The following is a 12,073-nucleotide window of genomic DNA, read 5'->3' on the forward strand; positions in this document are numbered from 1 at the left end:
TTTAATATTTATTTTTTAGTTATAGGTGGATATAATATCTTTATTTTTTTATTTTTATGTGGTGCTGAGAATCGAACCCAGTGCCTCACAGGTGCTAAACGAGCACTCTACCACTTGATCCACAACCCCAGCTCCCAGGATGAACTCTCTTAATGTAGAAGTTCATATGTTTGTTTTGGAAGATTTTATCACTGTATTTCCTTGATAATTTCTTCCCCTTTCTTCATTGTGTTGCTCTTTCTGGATCTTTCATTAGCCACTTTATTTCTGGGTTGATTTTTTAAAGTATGATATTTTTAAGATCTTTTGAAGAACAATGAACTTAATAATATTGATATTTTATGTAAACACGTATATACTAACTATCAATTACCTTCTAAAGTATATTCCTCTTAGTACTCAATTATTACAATAGAGATGTTATTTACTAAATGAACAGTAACAGACCCTCTTCTGTGAAATGCTGTTTAGGTTCCCTTTGTTTTGGTTATCATTAGACATTGACAAAATAGAAACAGTTTTTTTAAGTAACCTAAAACTTATTTTCTAAGTGTGATAAAGGGAGGATTATAGAAATATTTTATTTTATTTGAGGTACTGGGATTGAACTTTTTATTTTCATTTTGAAACACAGTCTGTTGCCAGGACTGACCTCAAACTTGTGGTCTTCCTAGTTCAATCTCTGGGTTGCCAAGATTATAGAGTTTGAGCTACTGCTTCCAATTAGGGAAATATTAAAATATGCCTTGAACAGAGAAAGACAATATAGTTATGTTAGTGTCCCTTTAACAGATACATGATCTGATATTTTTAAATAGGGTTTTAGGGCACCAGCAATTTCTGGATTTGGTAACAGCTGGGTTTTTCTTTAGCAACCACCTTTTTTCCTTCCTCTGTATTCTTATAGTATTAAAAACACTTCTTATTACATTTTGTTATCCTCTTTTCCTGTTGTTTTTCTCCCACATCTTAAGTCTGTCTAAACAGTGGACACATGAAGTTTTCAAAGTTTCTGAAAAGCTACTGTCTACCCATTGATAGATTTGTAACAAACACACATGGGTCTATAGTTTGCTAAAACCAGAATTTACATAAGGGGGAGAAAATGCACGATATGAATGTAGTTGCTAAGGAAATTTTACTGATAATTCTGAAGAGGAAAATTCTGAGGTATAAATGGAATCAAAGTCTTATTAAGTTTGGCAAAAAAGAAAAAATGATACTTGCGAAGACACACTGCAGTATAGTACTAAGAATTAGGACTAAGAAACAATCGTATGAATGTTAAATCATTTTAGAAGTAAACTGCAATTCAATGAACTATCCTATATGATTATGTACATGGGAATTTTATGAAGATCCATCTTCTTTAAGTTGTTGCAAACTGAGTTTTGCATAATTACTATGAAAAATTGGGTTGAAAGGTAAGTTCAGGGTTATTGTTATTCCTATTTTCAGTTTTTAATTAATTTTGATCTTTTAAAAAATAAATGTTTTTACATAATTATAAAATCAATACTCAAAACCTTGTAGCAAATTAGAACAGATCCCTGTCCCCACCAGTCCTCAAACAAAACACATTCAACTAATTTAACTCATTATGGCATTTGTTTTCCTATTTGTAACTCATTTACTTATAATGTCATTTATTAATGTATGATCTTTAGGCATTTTTTTCATCATTTTCTGTTATCAAAAAGGAGGATTTAACTCTGTTAACCCAACTCATGGCCCATTTCTTCTTTCCCCATTCTTCCAGTGTATTTACATCAAAATTTGTTGTTGTTAAAGCCATGGTCACTGCTAATTCACTATTACATAAACATTATCCACTTATATAATTTGTAGCATATTTTTATATAATTCTGGTTTTCCTAGAGATAATAATTGCCCAGTTTTAAAATCATTTAGTTTACATACCTGAAAGTTTCTTCTAATTCTTTTACCATATTGGTTTTTCTTTTTCTTTTTGGTAGTTCTGGGATTATTCTCACATGGTAGACAAGTACTCTACCTTTGAGCTACATCCCCAGCCCAGGTTGACCTTGAACTTCAATCCCCCTGCTTTTGCCTCCTAAATCACTGGGATTACAGGCAGGCATCCCTGTGCCCAGCACTTTCTATTGGTTTTTTATGTACCATTCAATCCTTTTTTCCCCCAGAAATCAGGTTTATCAATTTGTCTTACCAGTTTTGTATTTTTCCTAAAGAAGTCTAGCATTTTGACCAGTTCAGACAGGTCACTTTCTCTGTTGCCTTTTTCCAACTTGAGACTTCCCTTTGCTGTGTTTCTGGATCTCTATTATTTAGAGTCTTTTTGTGACCAATATTGGTCCCTGTTGTTCTTAAATGGAATTAATCCCTTCCAGAACCTTCATTTAGATGATTTTAGAGGCTGAGGCTATAGCTCAGTGGCAGAGCACTTGCCTAGCAAGTGTGAGGCACTGGGTTCAATCCTTAACACCACATAAAAATGAAACAAAGGCAAAAAAAGAAATGATTTTAGTTTTCTCATGTCTCGAATTTTTTTTTTCTACTCCCATTCTTGATTTTTACTCTTAGTTTGTGTGGCTGGGTTTTAAGTTGTATTCCATCAGACTTCTGAGCTGTTATTTCATTTTATTTATTTTAGTTCCTACAGATGATGTTGAAGAAGCCTAGTGCTACAAATTTTACTTTAAATGTGACATGTCTTTTTCTCTCTGGAAACATTTAGAATCATTTCTTTGTTCCCAGTGTTCAGAAATGTTGTGATAATGGTTGGCTCTCTCAATCTAATAGAACCTGTGACTTTGAGATTGTGAAATGAATCTTTTGTATTATGATGATTTTAGCATCATTGTACAGTCTTATGTTTTCTTTCTGGAACTCCATTTAGTCATGTAGTAGAACTTTGGAATTGGTCTTTTTATAGCCTCATCTTTTCTTTTTTTCACTTCTTAGAAGTTTCTTTGTCTTAAATTCTCATAAAAATGTTATTTCTGATACATTCTGTCTTCCTTTCTTCCTTTTGTAAAAACATGGTGTCCTGGTCTTTTTTCCCCCATACTTTGTCTCTTTGAGGAAATTAGGGTTTTAAAATTGTTTCCAGCAAATATTTATCCATTATCTACTTTGTAGTGGACAGTGAGTGGCCTGAGCATCTGAGATGTACAGGTAGACAAGGTAAGCCATGTAGGCCACCCTGGCTATGAATGATTACCAGATGCCCACACTAATATACATTCAGTTCTTTCTTTACAAATAGATCTCCCAAGTTTTAGCTGGACACAAATTATCTGGTGTTGGGGGAGAGCTACATTACTCTGCTGGTATTCTGGGAGGTGAGCTGGGATTTCCTCCATTTAATTCAGCAAACAATTTTCTTTGCAACTTCTTGATTTCAGCTTGAGGTATAACCTTCACCCTCCAGTGCATCTGATATGCTCAAACCCAGATCGGCACTGAATTCCTTGATCTGCAATACAAAGCCCTCTGATCTAATTTTCTGTTTACTTCTCCATCCTCATCTCTGACTAACTCAAGAACTTTTACCTTTTTATTCATTGGAAGCATTTTACAGCTTCTCTTTGGCATTATCCATATTGTCAGCATTGCTACTCCTATGCTTTGGAGCATAAAATAAGGATAAAATGGCAGTCTTTCTGATAACTTAAATGGCTACTAAATAACTGGCTGGTAGTGTATACAATGTGGATACATAGGACAAATGAATGGTTGACATCCAAGTGGGACAGCAGGATGGTAGTTTGAGATTTCAGAACAATGTACAATTCAAAACTTACAAATTGCTTATTTTTGAAATGTTCTACAAATTTGGATCACAGTTGGCTGCAGGTAACTGCAGAAGGTAACACGGAATAAGGGACTACTATATTAGTTGTTTATCTCTTAGTGCACCTAACTTATAAATTAGGTACACTGACAAATTTATTGGAGGTATGTCTATATAGGAAAAAACACAGTATGTGGAATTTGGTATTGCACATGGTAAAAGGCCTCCACTGTCAGATCTGGTCCTGCAGATGGGTCTCTAAGTTGCCCTGCCTGACCTCCAGCTGATCTTCCTGCCCCAAGTTGTTGGGATTCTAGGAGTACACCACCACCCCTAGCATGAACTGAATTTTTAAGAGAAGTTTTGACACTTCCATTTTCCAGTCTAGATATAACTAAGTCCCTGCCTTCCTTATGTATTCTGTCCCAAGATGCCCTCGGGTCTCAGCAATCAGTGCTCCCACCTACCTGTATGAATTGGTGAAAGCTTCCCTGTGCTGCTGCTCTTGCAAATGCACTGTTTACTGGGCCTTCTGTAAGACTGTATTAAGTCTCCAAAGCTGAGGAACAAATTGGGATTTCCCAGAGAATTGGCTCCTTCACATTGACTCTCATTCTCTGACTCACTGCCCATTTCTTTATGGAACTGTCCGTGTAGCTGCTGAGGTGAGTGTCTAGCTACAAAGATCACACTCCTGTTCAGTTATTCACATTTCTGTCTTCTACCTTAGTATGATGCACAGTTGGAGATGGGGTTGTAGCTCAGTAGTAGAGTGCTTGCCTAGCATGTGGGAAGCCCTGGGTTTGATCCTCAGCACCACATAAAAATAAATAAATAAAGGCTTTAAAAAAAAAAAGAATGATGCACAATTGTCACAGCCTAGCCACTGCTGATTGAAAACCTTCCCACTATGTAAAGCTCAAATTTTTCAGCTCAGGGGTGTGGAGGTGGGGATGACATCAGAACTGGGGTGAGGGCTGGGGATGTGGCTCAAGCGATAGCGCGCTTGCCTGGCATGTGTGCGGCCCGGGTTGGATCCTCAGCACCACGTACAAACAAAGATGTTGTGTCCGCCAAGAACTAAAAAATAAATATTAAAAAATTCTCTGTCTCTCTCTCTGTCTCTCTCTCTCTCTCTCTCTTAAAAAATAACATAAATATTAAAAAAAAAAAAACTGGGGTGAACAGATGAAAACAGTGCAGTGGAAAAGCACTGCATTGTGACTCCTGCTCCTTGTCCCAAAGTAATTCTTAAGCATTTTCCCACATGGTCTTACCTTGGAGTTTAAAACACTGAATGGCAGGGCATAGTGCAAGATGGCCTGTTTCTTGAGGTGGCTTTTAACCAATGAATCCCATCCTTGTCCTTGAGAAAATACCTAACTTGAGAAGCCAAGTACAGAGACACACACCTATAATCCCAGTGACTTTGGAGGCTGACGCATCAGGATCTCAAGTTGGAGGCCAGCCTCAGCAATTTAGTGAGCTAAGCAACTAGCTCACTAAATTGCTAATCAACTAGCTAGACCCTAAGCAACTTAGCAAGATCCTGTCTCAAAAAAGACTAGGGATGTGGCTCAGTGGTAAAGTGCCCCTGGGTTCAATCCCCAGTACCATACACATAAGAAAAGTGAGGAAAATGCCAGGCATGGTGGTGCACACCTCATCCCAGCAGTTCTAGAGGCTGAGACAGGAGGATTGTGAGTTCAAAGCCAGCCTCAGCAAAAGTGAGGCACTAAGCAAATCAGTGAGATACTGTCTCTAAATAAGACATATAAAATAGGGCTGGGGATGTGGCTCAGTGGTTGAGTGCCCCTGAGTTCAATCCCTTATACCCTACCCCATGGCCACAAAAAAAAAAAAGTGAAGAAATACTTTTCATTCCTTTTTATTTTGGAGATGGAATCTGACTATGCTGCCCAGTCTGGTCTCAAAGAGATCCTCCTGCCTCAGCCTCTCTAATAACAGACTGTTGGTGCACGCCACCACATCCAGCAGATATTTTTTTAATTTTTTTTTTCAAGGAAGAAAATGGGTTTATTTTATTTTTTTAATTAGCTACACATGACATTACAATGATCTTGGCAATTCTATTTTTAATTATTTTTTAAAAAGTTTTTAGATGGATTCACTATGTTGCCCAGGTTGCCCTTAAACCCTAGATCTTGCTTTAGCCTTCAGGAGAGCCCGGGTCACAGTCTGACTTTACCTGAGGAAATGAATAATTTTCACTTTAATAAATAATGAATACCAGGTTTCCTGTAGACCTCATATGGACAATTGCTTTATAAAATTTATGAACACATTTATCTCAGCCAGAGGGTGGCATATAATTTCTACATTTTGCTACATTTCACCAATTATTATTTTTATAACAATGACTCTGCAGGAATAAGGTGATACTTACAGCATTTGGACAAAGCATATTTTTTTTTGACAAAAATAAATCTTCCTCCTCACATGTCTTTTCAGGCTTCCCACCAGTCACCCACACAGCCTCTCATTGTGCATAGCAAGTCCCCTCCTGCTAATGACAACCTTTGGGGCAAACCCAGAAGTAGTTTGCAAAGACGGAAATAACATCTCTAATTGGTGGTGCCACCAAATTTGCTGTGTTCTTCAGTGGCCCACCCAAGTTTGTGCTAAAACACATCATCTTCCCAGGGTGCAAAGGGGAAGAAGAGGCCGTGGTGTGCTATTGAGCTTTTTGAAATAAATGAATTAAAAATCAGGTTAAGGGAGACAGAGATAGAACCTGCTTTTCCCAGTTGTTTCTTCTAGTTGTCTACTTAGAGCAAGGGAAATTTTATATGTGTATGTGTGAATGATTGTTTTATACCAGTTAACATCAAAGAGGTTTATTAAATGCTTACTGTGAGGTTTTTTTTAAGTATTAGATATTCCAAAACCATGTGGACATGGTTCTAAAATATGTAAACATTGATGCTAGTAAACAGATGAAGGTATAATATATTTGGCCTGAAAATACACATTTGGGGCTTAGAGGAATGATAACTTTTTCTCCTTACAACTTGTATCACCTTAAACAAAAAATTAAAATGAAAATTCCAAAGCACAAATGCTTTACTGAAGCCATTTCCATACCTAAACTTCAACTTAAAATATGGGGTTTGCATGGTTTTCCTATCCCCCACTTTTTTTTTTCCTTTTGGTATTGAGGATTGAACCCATTTGCCACTGAGATACATCCCCAGCCCTTTTTTAAATTTTAATTTATTTACTTAGTACCAGGGATTGAATCCAGCAGTGCTTAAACACTGAGGTATATTTCCAACCCTTTTTATTTTTTATGTGAGTTAGGGTCTCACTAAATTGCATAGGGCCTTGCTAAGTTGCTGATGGCTGACTTTGAACTTGAGATCCTCCTGTCTCAGACTTCTGAACCACTAGGATTACAATTGTGTACCACCATACCCAGCTTATTTTTTGTTTTGAGACAGAGTCTCACTAAATTGCTGAAGCTGCTCTTCAACTTGTGATCCTCCTACTTCAGCCTCTAAAGTCACTGAGATTACAGCATGTGCCACTGTGTCCTGCAGTTTACCTGATCTTGAAAGGCAAATATTAAGCCAAAGGTAGATCCCTAAGTATCCTTGATCAGGTGGCAAAGCCATGACATTGAACTGACCTACCAAATTTAGTAAAACGTATTAAAATTTACTCAAAGCAAATGTTTTAGACAAGCATTTGCTTTGAGTAAGTTATATGGACCAGGATAAGAGAACACCTTAAATATACCAGCTTTGAGTCATTTTGAACAGGCCCTAAAAAGCCATGAGAGCTGTTTCTTATCACACAGGCCATCTCTGAGCTGATAGCATGCCACCCCAATTGCCTTCTTGATACCCCTCTGCTTTTCCAACTGTTCCAACATGACATATTCTTTTTGTTGAGATAAAGTAGAAATAGATGGGATCTTGTGGGGAAAGCTGTTACCTTCCTGGTAAAAAGGAATGTGTGGCTGGTACTACTTCTTTATTCCCAGCTTCAACCTTGAACCAGTGGACTGATGCCTGGAGACACAGCAGTGATCTTAGACCAGGACTTCCCAGGTCATCGTGGTTAGTGGAATATCACTTTACTGAGCCTCGCTTGCCTCTGGGCTTCTTATACAAGAAGAGATGCCTTTTGTTAAGTGACAGTAAATTGCGGTTTCTGTTACTTAAAAACAAAGAATCCCTAACTGATAATGGAATTAGCTGTCTGAAGTGTGTCTCCAGTGAACAGATCCTAAAATGTTGCATAGGCTAAGTGGAGAAGGTGGTAGGCAGGGGAGTTTCAACTGTTTTGAGGATGGAAGTTTAGGAACCCTTGACATTAGACAGTAAATAGTTATACTGTCACCTACTGTTAGACCCAGAAATTAAAGCTACAGTGTAAAGGGAAACAGAAAAGTTAGATTGTTGATTTATTTATTAAGTGAAGTCTCTGCTATTGGCTTGCAATCTAAATTGACTAAGGTCCCAAGTATGGAGACTTGCAAAGAGTGAGAAAAACCTCTCAATGTGTCCGAATATGGAGCCAATTTAAACAAGGTCAATGAAAAGTTGTCATTCTTTATTTGATGTGTTGGGACAGACTACTTGTCTTTTAGCTGCAATTGGCTGAATCACGAGGATCTAAATCTAGCCTTAAAGAAGACTGAATAGAATCCATAAATGCAAGAGTCAGTAAGTTGAACGGAATAACTTGCCATGACTCTGGGCTAGTCTTCTAAATCCTCTATAGAAAGAGGACTTGGACAGGTCTGAAAAGTCCAATCCAGTTCTCATTCCCAAACCTTTCTGTATTTTACTTTTTAGAAACATTAAGTATTTTCTTTTTCAGCTTTTGCAACTAATCAATAAGACAAGCAGAAATCTACTGGAGGAGGGGTTCCAGGAGTATATCTCTTTCCAGACAAAAGGGACAGACTGCTGCTATGCATAGTCCAAACACAGATGTGATGTTTGTCACTTAGCAACCATGTTATAACCATGTTGAGGGAAAGGTCAAGTGAATCACAAAGAGGATAGCCTTGACATTATTGAGTCTCAAGCAGTCTCAAACTGTTGCTACCTCCAGACTTTCGCCTGTGACAAAATACATCACAATTTGTTTAAGCCTCTGTAAGTCAGAATCTTATTTACATGTTGCCAAAAGCATTTCTAATGGATACACACACACACACACACACACACACACACATACACAATGCAAGATTCAACCCTATTGGCAAAGACCAATAGGTGAAGTTAGTGAACCTCTCTGAGCCAATACTGGTTTCACATCATAAGCTTCTTACCCTGGAGGGAGGTTTGGGATGAATGGGGACGCTTCTCCCCACCCTCAAATTATCCCCTCAGTCTGATGCCTGAACTCCTGCCTGCAGAGCCGCACAGGACAGAGTGGGGTTCTGCAGCTAGCGTCAGAAGGACAGCACCCAAATCTTGTCAGACTATGGTTTATCCAATACAGTTCCTCTATCCCAGAATCCTTATCTATTTCCACAGATGTCCCTTTCAGAATCCTTATAGTCTTCAAATATTCCAATTCTGGTGCCTTTAAAACAACGGTTGTTCTCTTCGCCTTATCTGCAAGTCACTCCTTCTCTGGCCCCTTCTACCCGACCCTTCTCCACCGGCGTCTCGGGAGCCCCTCAATGCTCGCACAGTGCAGACCAGAGTCTTCAGCATTCTCCCCCTGAGCTGGGCTCCGCCTATTGCGGTAAATGCAGCGCTTTTGCGATGACTGTGCGACCGGAAAGATGTGCGAGTGCCTGGAGCAGCGCCACTTGATCTCTAGGACCAGCAGAGTGTGTGGTGCGGTCTTTTGTTCTTTATCTTTTTTTGTGGGCGTGGCGGGGTGTGTGTGTGCTGGGCATTGAACCCCGGGGACGCTACTGCTGGCCTACATCCCCAGCCCTTTTAATTTTTCTTTTCCTTTCCCTTTCTTTCCTCTCCCTCTCTTTCTTTCACTCCTTCTTTCAACAAGTCTCTGGCCTTGAGCTTACCTTCCTCCTGCCTCAGCTCCCCAAGTCGCTGGGATTTTTTTTCTATACCTTTTGTTTGTCTGCATTAAACCCAGTGTTTCTGGCGGGGCAGGGGATGCTTTTCTTTCTCTGGAACAGAGAGAAAAGAATATGATGTAAAGATATAAAGATCCCAAAGACGCACAGGCACCTTGCCATCACATCCTTCCCACCTTTGGCCGCCTTTGCACCCGACTCCCTCCCTCACTTCCCGTCTCATTTCACTGTCTAGTCAGTAGTCAAATTGGAAGGGTCCTTTCCTAATTCCAGATTAAGCAGGAGAAAAATGCTACTAGACTGATCTCTTTAGCTGGAATTTTGGCAATGACTTATTTGCATACCAGAATTAATGAAGCCCCGCAGTTATTCTATAAGGAAAGGGACGATTTGGTTTTCTTACATCTGCCCTAACATAGCTTTGGGGCAAAGGTGACAAAGAAGGTTGCTGTCCACTTTTCCGCACTCTGTTGATGGTAGCCTGAACCAGGGCATGGTCGGGGTGCAGTGAAGACTGCAGCAGGCACCTGCTAGTTAACACTTCCCCCATCCTGGCCCTGAATAAAGGTCGGTGGGTCTGGAAACCTGAGTGGCTGGGGCTTTCTCCAGTGGGTGACAAAAACTCCTGGCATAGTGACTCCAACACTACCTTTTTTTTGTCAGAAAGAATTAACTTCTAGGTAACCTCTTTTCCTTTTAAGGGTCCCCCACTTGTTGGTAATGACATAATTGTTTCTTTATTGGGTAAGTTTTTTTTTATATTGGAGAAGTTTCTATGTAAGCAGAGAAATGTGAAGTAAACTCACTGTTGATATTTTAGTGTTAAATGTAGATCATATATGTTTATTTGGCTTATTTGTGGCCCTGGGATTGAACTCAGGACCTTGAACATGTTAGGCAAGTGCTTTAACACATGCCCAGTCCTGTATTTTGCATTTCAAGAATTTGAAATTTTAAGAGAATAGAGCATATTTGAGTATGCATTTAATTTGTGATTCCAATTTAAAATGTAAAATTGAGTAATTGATATTGATTTGTGATTTAAACTAGAAAATTAAATATAATTTAAAGATTATGAGTAGTATGGGACCAAGAGAAGTTAAAAGTGACCATATTTAATTGATTAAGTCTAGTTTGAGCAAACTGAAGTAATTAAAAGGACAAAATATTAATTTCATAAATGCAGTTAAACTCTTTAAGGCAGTTCAAATAACTAAATATCTGATAACTAATTTCAGTTATCAATGTTTCCCTTGACAGTGATGATTAATTTTTTTCTGTTTTATAAAATAAAGTTATAAATACAATCACAGAGTTTTAAGTTGAACATAGGGGCTTAAGAAAAAGGATCGGGGCTGGAGATGTATCCTAGGAGTAGAGTGTTTGCCTGGCATGCACCAGCATGTACAAGGCCCTGGGTTTGATCTCAAGCACTGAAAAAAAAATTCAAATTTTGAATTTGAATAAAATGAATATAGATCAAAAATTAAAATAATTCCAAGCAGTTTTTTGTATATATAAAAGCCACCCTTAATTATAATAAAAACATAAAACTTGATTTTTTTTTTTTTTTACAGTTTTTAAAAGTCATTTGCTTCTTACATTTGGCCAATGACAAATACTCTGCATTTCATGGGGAAGGAAACAGGTAGAGGAAGGAAGAGAGCAGAAGCCTCGAAAGGACAATAATGGCCTGTGTTGGATTTGGTCATCTCCTCTCCCCCCCCCCCTTTTTTGAGAGAGAGAGAGAGAGAGAGAGAGAGAGAGAGAGAGAGAGAGAGAGAGAATTTTTTTAATATTTATTTTTTAGTTTTCGGCAGACACAACATCTTTTTTTTTTTTTGTATGTGGTGCTGAGGATCAAACCTGGCTGCATGCATGCCAGGTGAGCGCGCTACTGCTTGAGCCACATACCCAGCCCTCCCCTTTCTTTCTTTCTTTCTTTTTTTAAATAGTTTTAGTTGTAGATGGACATAATCCTTTATTTTGTTTATTTAGTTTTTTTTTTTTTTTTTTTTTTTTTAATGTGGTGCTAGGGATTGAACCCATTGCCTCACGTGTGATCTGCCACTGAGCCACAACCCCAGCCCACATCCTCTCCCCTTTTACCCACTGGCCTGGCTCTTGTCTGTTGTTAGTTTGGCCACTGTTAGTACAGGTAAAATGAAATGCTATAACAATTACCTTTTTCCTCTGGAAGTGTGCTATGATTTAGATATGAGGTGTCCCCTAAAACCTCCTGTTATGCAGGAATATTCATAGGTGAAATG

The sequence above is a fragment of the Callospermophilus lateralis genome, chromosome 13 (assembly GCF_048772815.1).
Source record: "Callospermophilus lateralis isolate mCalLat2 chromosome 13, mCalLat2.hap1, whole genome shotgun sequence".
Lineage (NCBI taxonomy): Eukaryota > Metazoa > Chordata > Mammalia > Rodentia > Sciuridae > Callospermophilus > Callospermophilus lateralis.